Raw genomic sequence first — 10,675 nt, 5'->3', positions numbered from 1 at the left:
AGGCGAATGGCGCAGATAAAGCATTTGCCAAAGCGGTACAGCATAAGGTGGGACGAGGCAGTCTGAATTACATTTTATAGATGTATTTCTCACATATCTCAGAGCCTCTCGCGATATTCGTTGTCGTCGTCGTCGTCGTCGTCGTCGTCGTCGTCGCTGCTTCTGCAGAAGTAGCAAATGGCCATCGTAGCAAATGCGGCGAGGGACGCCCTGCCTTCGATTCCGAATGCACAAAGTGTGTGGTCTTGTTTCTCAGTCTATATTTGATCGGTCTCGTAAGAGGTTGAATGTAACGAATGGGTGGGAAAGAGCAAGGGGCAGCGGCTGTGTAGAACGAAACCACAAATCCTCAGGGGTGTGAGCGTTTCGAGATGAGTCGTATACATGTATATGTTTGTCGTCAGTGACCGTGTGGCCTAATGGATAAGGCGTCGGACTTCGGATCTGAAGATTACAGGTTCGAATGCTGTCACGCTCGTGTTTTTCCAGTTCTGAAAAAGAAACATACCGTTTTAATGTAGCAATTGAGCAGTACGAAACCGTCTGAAAGTTACTGTTGACCATTTACGTGTCAGATGTGTAGCAAAGCAGTAATGGGTCGCCATAGCTGCAAATATTAGCCGGTAATATGAAGTGTTGTCAGCTGAAGTCTGATGATGCAGACGACCGTAAGGACGAAGTACCCAAAATTACCGCTAGGCCGCGCCTCTTTACCTCAGTGGTAGAGCACTGGTCTAATAAGCCAGGGCTCGTAAGTTCCATCCTTACAGGGGAAAGATGAATTTTGGAAATCAGTTGCGCGTCGTGGCTGTATAGCAAACAGTATCTGTGATGACGAACAATTAGCAACAGGCGTTTTTTTAAGAATTACTCTCAGATGTGATTAAGGCGAATGGCGCAGATAATGCATTTGCCAAAGCAGTACAGCATAAGGGGGGACGAGGCAGTCTGAATTACATTTTATAGATGTATTTCTCACATATCTCAGAGCCTCTCGCGATATTCGTTGTCGTCGTCGTCGTCGTCGTCGTCATCGTCGCTGCTTCTGCAGAAGTAGCAAACGGCCATCGTAGCAAATGCGGCGAGGGACGCCCTGCCTTCGATTCCGAATGCACAAAGTGTGTGGTCTTGTTTCTCAGTCTATATTTGATCGGTCTCGTAAGAGGTTGAATGTAACGAATGGGTGGGAAAGAGCAAGGGGCAGCGGCTGTGTCGAACGAAACCACAAATCCTCAGTGGTGTGAGCGTTTCGAGATGAGTAGTATAGTTGTAAATGTTTGTCGTCAGTGACCTATTGCATAAGGCGTCGGACTTCGGATCTGAAGATTACAGGTTCGAATGCTCTCATGCTCGAGTTTTTCCAGTTCTGAAAAAGAAACATACCGTTTTAATGTAGCAATTGAGCAGTACGAAACAGTCTGAATGCTGCTGTTGACCATTTTTTGCTTGGAGATGCTCTTGAGCTTGAAACACACACAACAAGACCGGTGTTAACTAGCGAAATGGTCGGCAGAGTGCCGGCACCGCGAGTTTTGACTGGCACTTGCACATCTAAAACAAGGTCGTAAAGTAACTCGTTCGGCTTTTGAGTCACATAAAGTATGTGTGTTAATTTTGGCGCCACTAGCTCTATATGTTGTCATGCAATTTCTTAACTCTCAGAAATGATTATGACATAAAAGTGAAGTACGTGACGAGTGTGACGTTAGGAAAACATTAGGCAGCATGGAGAGAAACTGTATGGGACCACCCAACCGAAAGGAGTACTGTGTGACGTGCTACCCGGAAGCTATTAAACATGGTAGCCGGCTAGCTCAGTCGGTAGAGGGTCAGAATCTTAATCCAAGGGTCGTGGGTTCGAGCCGCACTCTCGGCGGAACGGAATTTTGTTCCACTGCAGATGTAAATTAAAGTTTTTCTGATTAACGATATTTCATGGAAATAGCAACTTTAAACTTTGCCTACGTCTCTGTCAGTCGCAAGGAAACTGTATTTGAAGGTGAAGGTGATTTTGTAGACATGTGTGAATGACATGTTCTGAAATGCAAGTGTTGTTGTTTGGAGAGCACATCGGCTACGTGTCAGATGTGTAGCCAAGCAGTAATGGGTCGCCATAGCTGCAAATATTAGCCGGTAATATGAAGTGTTGTCAGCTGAAGTCTGATGATGCAGACGACCGTAAGGATGAAGTACCCAAGAGTACCATTAGGCCGCGCCTCCTTAGCTCAGTGGTAGAGCACTGGTCTAATAAAACAGTGGTCGTAAGTTCCATCCTCACAGGAGAAAGATGAATTTTGGAAATCAGTTGCGCGTCGTGGCTGTATAGCAAACAGTATCTGTGATGACGAACAATTAGCAACAGGCGTTTTTTAAGAATTACTCTCAGATGTGATTAAGGCGAATGGCGCAGATAAAGCATTTGCCAAAGCGGTACAGCATAAGGTGGGACGAGGCAGTATGAATTACAATTTATAGATGTATTTCTCACATATCTCAGAGCCTCTCGCGGTCGTCGTCGTCGTCGTCGTCGCCGCCGCCGCTTCTGCATAAGTAGCAAATGGCGATCGTAGCAAATGCGGCGAGGGACGCCCGGCCTTCGATTCAGAATGCACAAAGTGTGTGGTCTTGTTTCTCAGTCTATATTTGATCAGTCTCGTAAGAGGTTGAATGTAACGAATGGGTGGGAAAGAGCAAGGGGTAGCGGCTGTGTAGAACGAAACCACAAATCCTCAGGGGTGTGAGCGTTTCGAGATGAGTAGTATAGTTGTAAATGTTTGTCGTCAGTGACCTATTGCAAAAGGCGTAGGACTTCGGATCTGAAGATTACAGGTTCGAATGCTCTCATGCTCGAGTTTTTCCAGTTCTGAAAAAGAAACATACCGTTTTAATGTAGCAATTGAGCAGTACGAAACCGTCTGAATGTTGCTGTTGACCATTTTTTGCTTGGAGATGCTCTTGAGCTTGAAACACACACAACAAGACCGGTGTTAACTAGCGAAATGGTCGGCAGAGTGCCGGCACCGCGAGTTTTGACTGGCACTTGCACATCTAAAACAAGGTCGTAAAGTAACTCGTTCGGCTTTTGAGTCACATAAAGTATGTGTGTTAATTTTGACGCCACTAGCTCTATATGTTGTCATGCAATTTCTTAACTCTCAGAAATGATTATGACATAAAAGTGAAGTACGTGACGAGTGTGACGTTAGGAAAACATTAGGCAGCATGGAGAGAAACTGTATGGGACCACCCAACCGAAAGGAGTACTGTGTGACGTGCTAACCGGAAGCTATTCAACATGGTAGCCGGCTTGCTCAGTCGGTAGAGTGTCAGAATCTTAATCCCAGGGTCGTGGGTTCGAGCCGCACGCTCGGCGGAACGGAATTTTGTTCCGCTGCAGATGTAAATTAAAGTTTTTCTGATTAACGATATTTCATGGAAATAGCAACTTTAAACTTTGCCTACGTCTCTGTCAGTCGCAAGGAAACTGTATTTGAAGGTGAAGGTGATTTTGTAGACATGTGTGAAAGACATGTTCTGAAATGCAAGTGTTGTTGTTTGGAGAGCTCATCGGTTACGTGTCAGATGTGTAGCCAAGCAGTAATGGGTCGCCATAGCTGCAAATATTAGCCGGTAATATGAAGTGTTGTCAGCTGAAGTCTGATGATGCAGACGACCGTAAGGATGAAGTACCCAAGAGTACCATTAGGCCGCGCGTCCTTAGCTCAGTGGTAGAGCACTGGTCTAATAAAACAGTGGTCGTAAGTTCCATCCTCACAGGAGAAAGATGAATTTTGGAAATCAGTTGCGCGTCGTGGCTGTATAGCAAACAGTATCTGTGATGACGAACAATTAGCAACAGGCGTTTTTTAAGAATTACTCTCAGATGTGATTAAGGCGAATGGCGCAGATAAAGCATTTGCCAAAGCGGTACAGCATAAGGTGGGACGAGGCAGTCTGAATTACATTTTATAGATGTATTTCTCACATATCTCAGAGCCTCTCGCGGTCGTCGTCGTCGTCGTCGTCGCCGCCGCCGCTTCTGCATAAGTAGCAAATGGCGATCGTAGCAAATGCGGCGAGGGACGCCCGGCCTTCGATTCAGAATGCACAAAGTGTGTGGTCTTGTTTCTCAGTCTATATTTGATCGGTCTCGTAAGAGGTTGAATGTAACGAATGGGTGGGAAAGAGCAAGGGGCAGCGGCTGTGTAGAACGAAACCACAAATCCTCAGGGGTGTGAGCGTTTCGAGATGAGTCGTATACATGTATATGTTTGTCGTCAGTGACCGTGTGGCCTAACGGATAAGGCGTCGGACTTCGGATCTGAAGATTACAGGTTCGAATGCTGTCACGCTCGTGTTTTTCCAGTTCTGAAAAAGAAACATACCGTTTTAATGTAGCAATTGAGCAGTACGAAACCGTCTGAAAGTTACTGTTGACCATTTACGTGTCAGATGTGTAGCAAAGCAGTAATGGGTTGCCATAGCTGCAAATATTAGCCGGTAATATGAAGTGTTGTCAGCTGAAGTCTGATGATGCAGACGACCGTAAGGACGAAGTACCCAAAATTACCGCTAGGCCGCGCCTCTTTACCTCAGTGGTAGAGCACTGGTCTAATAAGCCAGGGGTCGTAAGTTCCATCGTTACAGGGGAAAGATGAATTTTGGAAATCAGTTGCGCGTCGTGGCTGTATAGCAAACAGTATCTGTGATGACGAACAATTAGCAACATTCGTTTTTTTAAGAATTACTCTCAGATGTGATTAAGGCTAATGGCGCAGATAATGCATTTGCCAAAGCGGTACAGCATAAGGGGGGACGAGGCAGTCTGAATTACATTTTATAGATGTATTTCTCACATATCTCAGAGCCTCTTGCGATATTCGTTGTCGTCGTCGTCGCTGCTTCTGCAGAAGTAGCAAATGGCCATCGTAGCAAATGCGGCGAGGGACGCCCTGCCTTCGATTCCGAATGCACAAAGTGTGTGGTCTTGTTTCTCAGTCTATATTTGATCGGTCTCGTAAGAGGTTGAATGTAACGAATGGGTGGGAAAGAGCAAGGGGCAGCGGCTGTGTAGAACGAAACCACAAATCCTCAGGGGTGTGAGCGTTTCGAGATGAGTAGTATAGTTGTAAATGTTTGTCGTCAGTGACCTATTGCATAAGGCGTCGGACTTCGGATCTGAAGATTACAGGTTCGAATGCTCTCATGCTCGAGTTTTTCCAGTTCTGAAAAAGAAACATACCGTTTTAATGTAGCAATTGAGCAGTACGAAACCGTCTGAATGTTGCTGTTGACCATTTTTTGCTTGGAGATGCTCTTGAGCTTGAAACACACACAACAAGACCGGTGTTAACTAGCGAAATGGTCGGCAGAGTGCCGGCACCGCGAGTTTTGACTGGCACTTGCACATCTAAAACAAGGTCGTAAAGTAACTCGTTCGGCTTTTGAGTCACATAAAGTATGTGTGTTAACTTTGACGCCACTAGCTCTATATGTTGTCATGCAATTTCTTAACTCTCAGAAATGATTATGACACAAAAGTGAAGCACGTGACGAGTGTGACGTTAGGAAAACATTAGGCAGCATGGAGAGAAACTGTATGGGACCACCCAACCGAAAGGAGTACTGTGTGACGTGCTACCCGGAAGCTATTCAACATGGTAGCCGGCTAGCTCAGTCGGTAGAGGGTCAGAATCTTAATCCCAGGGTCGTGGGTTCGAGCCGCACGCTCGGCGGAACGGAATTTTGTTCCGCTGCAGATGTAAATTAAAGTTTTTCTGATTAACGATATTTCATGGAAATAGCAACTTTAAACTTTGCCTACGTCTCTGTCAGTCGCAAGGAAACTGTATTTGAAGGTGAAGGTGATTTTGTAGACATGTGTGAAAGACATGTTCTGAAATGCAAGTGTTGTTGTTTGGAGAGCACATCGGCTACGTGTCAGATGTGCAGCCAAGCAGTAATGGGTCGCCATAGCTGCAAATATTAGCCGGTAATATGAAGTGTTGTCAGCTGAAGTCTGATGATGCAGACGACCGTAAGGATGAAGTACCCAAGAGTACCATTAGGCCGCGCCTCCTTAGCTCAGTGGTAGAGCACTGGTCTAATAAAACAGGGGTCGTAAGTTCCATCCTCACAGGAGAAAGATGAATTTTGGAAATCAGTTGCGCGTCGTGGCTGTATAGCAAACAGTATCTGTGATGACGAACAATTAGCAACAGGCGTTTTTTAAGAATTACTCTCAGATGTGATTAAGGCGAATGGCGCAGATAAAGCATTTGCCAAAGCGGTACAGCATAAGGTGGGACGAGGCAGTCTGAATTACATTTTATAGATGTATTTCTCACATATCTCAGAGCCTCTCGCGGTCGTCGTCGTCGTCGTCGTCGCCGCCGCCGCTTCTGCAGAAGTAGCAAATGGCGATCGTAGCAAATGCGGCGAAGGACGCCCGGCCTTCGATTCAGAATGCACAAAGTGTGTGGTCTTGTTTCTCAGTCTATATTTGATCGGTCTCGTAAGAGGTTGAATGTAACGAATGGGTGGGAAAGAGCAAGGGGCAGCGGCTGTGTAGAACGAAACCACAAATCCTCAGGGGTGTGAGCGTTTCGAGATGAGTCGTATACATGTAAATGTTTGTCGTCAGTGACCGTGTGGCCTAATGGATAAGGCGTCGGACTTCGGATCTGAAGATTACAGGTTCGAATGCTGTCACGCTCGTGTTTTTCCAGTTCTGAAAAAGAAACATACCGTTTTAATGTAGCAATTGAGCAGTACGAAACCGTCTGAAAGTTGCTGTTGACCATTTACGTGTCAGATGTGTAGCAAAGCAGTAATGGGTCGCCATAGCTGCAAATATTAGCCGGTAATATGAAGTGTTGTCAGCTGAAGTCTGATGATGCAGACGACCGTAAGGACGAAGTACCCAAAATTACCGCTAGGCCGCGCCTCTTTACCTCAGTGGTAGAGCACTGGTCTAATAAGCCAGGGGTCGTAAGTTCCATCCTTACAGGAGAAAGATGAATTTTGGAAATCAGTTGCGCGTCGTGGCTGTATAGCAAACAGTATCTGTGATGACGAACAATTAGCAACAGGCGTTTTTTTTAAGAATTACTCTCAGATGAGATTAAGGCGAATGGCGCAGATAAAGCATTTGCCAAAGCGGTACAGGATAAGGGGGGACGAGGCAGTCTGAATTACATTTTATAGATGTATTTCTCACATATCTCAGAGCCTCTCGCGATATTCGTTGTCGTCGTCGTCGTCGTCGTCGTCGTCGCTGCTTCTGCAGAAGTAGCAAATGGCCATCGTAGCAAATGCGGCGAGGGACGCCCTGCCTTCGATTCCGAATGCACAAAGTGTGTGGTCTTGTTTCTCAGTCTATATTTGATCGGTCTCGTAAGAGGTTGAATGTAACGAATGGGTGGGAAAGAGCAAGGGGCAGCGGCTGTGTAGAACGAAACCCTAAATCCTCAGGGGTGTGAGCGTTTCGAGATGAGTAGTATAGTTGTAAATGTTTGTCGTCAGTGACCTATTGCATAAGGCGTCGGACTTCGGATCTGAAGATTACAGGTTCGAATGCTCTCATGCTCGAGTTTTTCCAGTTCTGAAAAAGAAACATACCGTTTTAATGTAGCAATTGAGCAGTACGAAACCGTCTGAATGTTGCTGTTGACCATTTTTTGCTTGGAGATGCTCTTGAGCTTGAAACACACACAACAAGACCGGTGTTAACTAGCGAAATGGTCGGCAGAGTGCCGGCACCGCGAGTTTTGACTGGCACTTGCACATCTAAAACAAGGTCGTAAAGTAACTCGTTCGGCTTTTGAGTCACATAAAGTATGTGTGTTAATTTTGACGCCACTAGCTCTATATGTTGTCATGCAATTTCTTAACTCTCAGAAATGATTATGACATCAAAGTGAAGTACGTGACGAGTGTGACGTTAGGAAAACATTAGGCAGCATGGAGAGAAACTGTATGGGACCACACAACCGAAAGGAGTACTGTGTGACGTGCTACCCGGAAGCTATTCAACATGGTAGCCGGCTAGCTCAGTCGGTAGAGGGTCAGAATCTTAATCCAAGGGTCGTCGATTCGAGCCGCACGCTCGGCGGAACGGAATTTTGTTCCGCTGCAGATGTAAATTAAAGTTTTTCTGATTAACGATATTTCATGGAAATAGCAACTTTAAACTTTGCCTACGTCTCTGTCAGTCGCAAGGAAACTGTATTTGAAGGTGAAGGTGATTTTGTAGACATGTGTGAAAGACATGTTCTGAAATGCAAGTGTTGTTGTTTGGAGAGCACATCGGCTACGTGTCAGATGTGTAGCCAAGCAGTAATGGGTCGCCATAGCTGCAAATATTAGCCGGTAATATGAAGTGTTGTCAGCTGAAGTCTGATGATGCAGACGACCGTAAGGATGAAGTACCCAAGAGTACCATTAGGCCGCGCCTCCTTAGCTCAGTGGTAGAGCACTGGTCTAATAAAACAGGGGTCGTAAGTTCCATCCTCACAGGAGAAAGATGAATTTTGGAAATCAGTTGCGCGTCGTGGCTGTATAGCAAACAGTATCTGTGATGACAAACAATTAGCAACAGGCGTTTTTTAAGAATTACTCTCAGATGTGATTAAGGCGAATGGCGCAGATAAAGCATTTGCCAAAGCGGTACAGCATAAGGTGGGACGAGGCAGTCTGAATTACATTTTATAGATGTATTTCTCACATATCTCAGAGCCTCTCGCGGTCGTCGTCGTCGTCGTCGTCGCCGCCGCCGCTTCTGCAGAAGTAGCAAATGGCCATCGTAGCAAATGCGGCGAGGGACGCCCGGCCTTCGATTCAGAATGCACAAAGTGTGTGGTCTTGTTTCTCAGTCTATATTTGATCGGTCTCGTAAGAGGTTGAATGTAACGAATGGGTGGGAAAGAGCAAGGGGCAGCGGCTGTGTAGAACGAAACCACAAATCCTCAGGGGTGTGAGCGTTTCGAGATGAGTCGTATACATGTAAATGTTTGTCGTCAGTGACCGTGTGGCCTAATGGATAAGGCGTCGGACTTCGGATCTGAAGATTACAGGTTCGAATGCTGTCACGCTCGTGTTTTTCCAGTTCTGAAAAAGAAACATACCGTTTTAATGTAGCAATTGAGCAGTACGAAACCGTCTGAAAGTTGCTGTTGACCATTTACGTGTCAGATGTGTAGCAAAGCAGTAATGGGTCGCCATAGCTGCAAATATTAGCCGGTAATATGAAGTGTTGTCAGCTGAAGTCTGATGATGCAGACGACCGTAAGGACGAAGTACCCAAAATTACCGCTAGGCCGCGCCTCTTTACCTCAGTGGTAGAGCACTGGTCTAATAAGCCAGGGGTCGTAAGTTCCATCCTTACAGGAGAAAGATGAATTTTGGAAATCAGTTGCGCGTCGTGGCTGTATAGCAAACAGTATCTGCGATGACGAACAATTAGCAACAGGCGTTTTTTTTAAGAATTACTCTCAGATGAGATTAAGGCGAATGGCGCAGATAAAGCATTTGCCAAAGCGGTACAGCATAAGGGGGGACGAGGCAGTCTGAATTACATTTTATAGATGTATTTCTCACATATCTCAGAGCCTCTTGCGATATTCGTTGTCGTCGTCGTCGTCGTCGTCGTCGTCGCTGCTTCTGCAGAAGTAGCAAATGGCCATCGTAGCAAATGCGGCGAGGGACGCCCTGCCTTCGATTCCGAATGCACAAAGTGTGTGGTCTTGTTTCTCAGTCTATATTTGATCGGTCTCGTAAGAGGTTGAATGTAACGAATGGGTGGGAAAGAGCAAGGGGCAGCGGCTGTGTAGAACGAAACCCTAAATCCTCAGGGGTGTGAGCGTTTCGAGATGAGTAGTATAGTTGTAAATGTTTGTCGTCAGTGACCTATTGCATAAGGCGTCGGACTTCGGATCTGAAGATTACAGGTTCGAATGCTCTCATGCTCGAGTTTTTCCAGTTCTGAAAAAGAAACATACCGTTTTAATGTAGCAATTGAGCAGTACGAAACCGTCTGAATGTTGCTGTTGACCATTTTTTGCTTGGAGATGCTCTTGAGCTTGAAACACACACAACAAGACCGGTGTTAACTAGCGAAATGGTCGGCAGAGTGCCGGCACCGCGAGTTTTGACTGGCACTTGCACATCTAAAACAAGGTCGTAAAGTAACTCGTTCGGCTTTTGAGTCACATAAAGTATGTGTGTTAACTTTGACGCCACTAGCTCTATATGTTGTCATGCAATTTCTTAACTCTCAGAAATGATTATGACACAAAAGTGAAGCACGTGACGAGTGTGACGTTAGGAAAACATTAGGCAGCATGGAGAGAAACTGTATGGGACCACCCAACCGAAAGGAGTACTGTGTGACGTGCTACCCGGAAGCTATTCAACATGGTAGCCGGCTAGCTCAGTCGGTAGAGGGTCAGAATCTTAATCCCAGGGTCGTGGGTTCGAGCCGCACGCTCGGCGGAACGGAATTTTGTTCCGCTGCAGATGTAAATTAAAGTTTTTCTGATTAACGATATTTCATGGAAATAGCAACTTTAAACTTTGCCTACGTCTCTGTCAGTCGCAAGGAAACTGTATTTGAAGGTGAAGGTGATTTTGTAGACATGTGTGAAAGACATGTTCTGAAATGCAAGTGTTGTTGTTT

The sequence above is a fragment of the Schistocerca gregaria genome, unplaced genomic scaffold (genome assembly GCF_023897955.1).
Source record: "Schistocerca gregaria isolate iqSchGreg1 unplaced genomic scaffold, iqSchGreg1.2 ptg000350l, whole genome shotgun sequence".
NCBI lineage: Eukaryota > Metazoa > Arthropoda > Insecta > Orthoptera > Acrididae > Schistocerca > Schistocerca gregaria.
The sequence above is the reverse complement of the archived record's forward strand: the minus strand, read 5'-3'. Positions refer to the sequence as shown.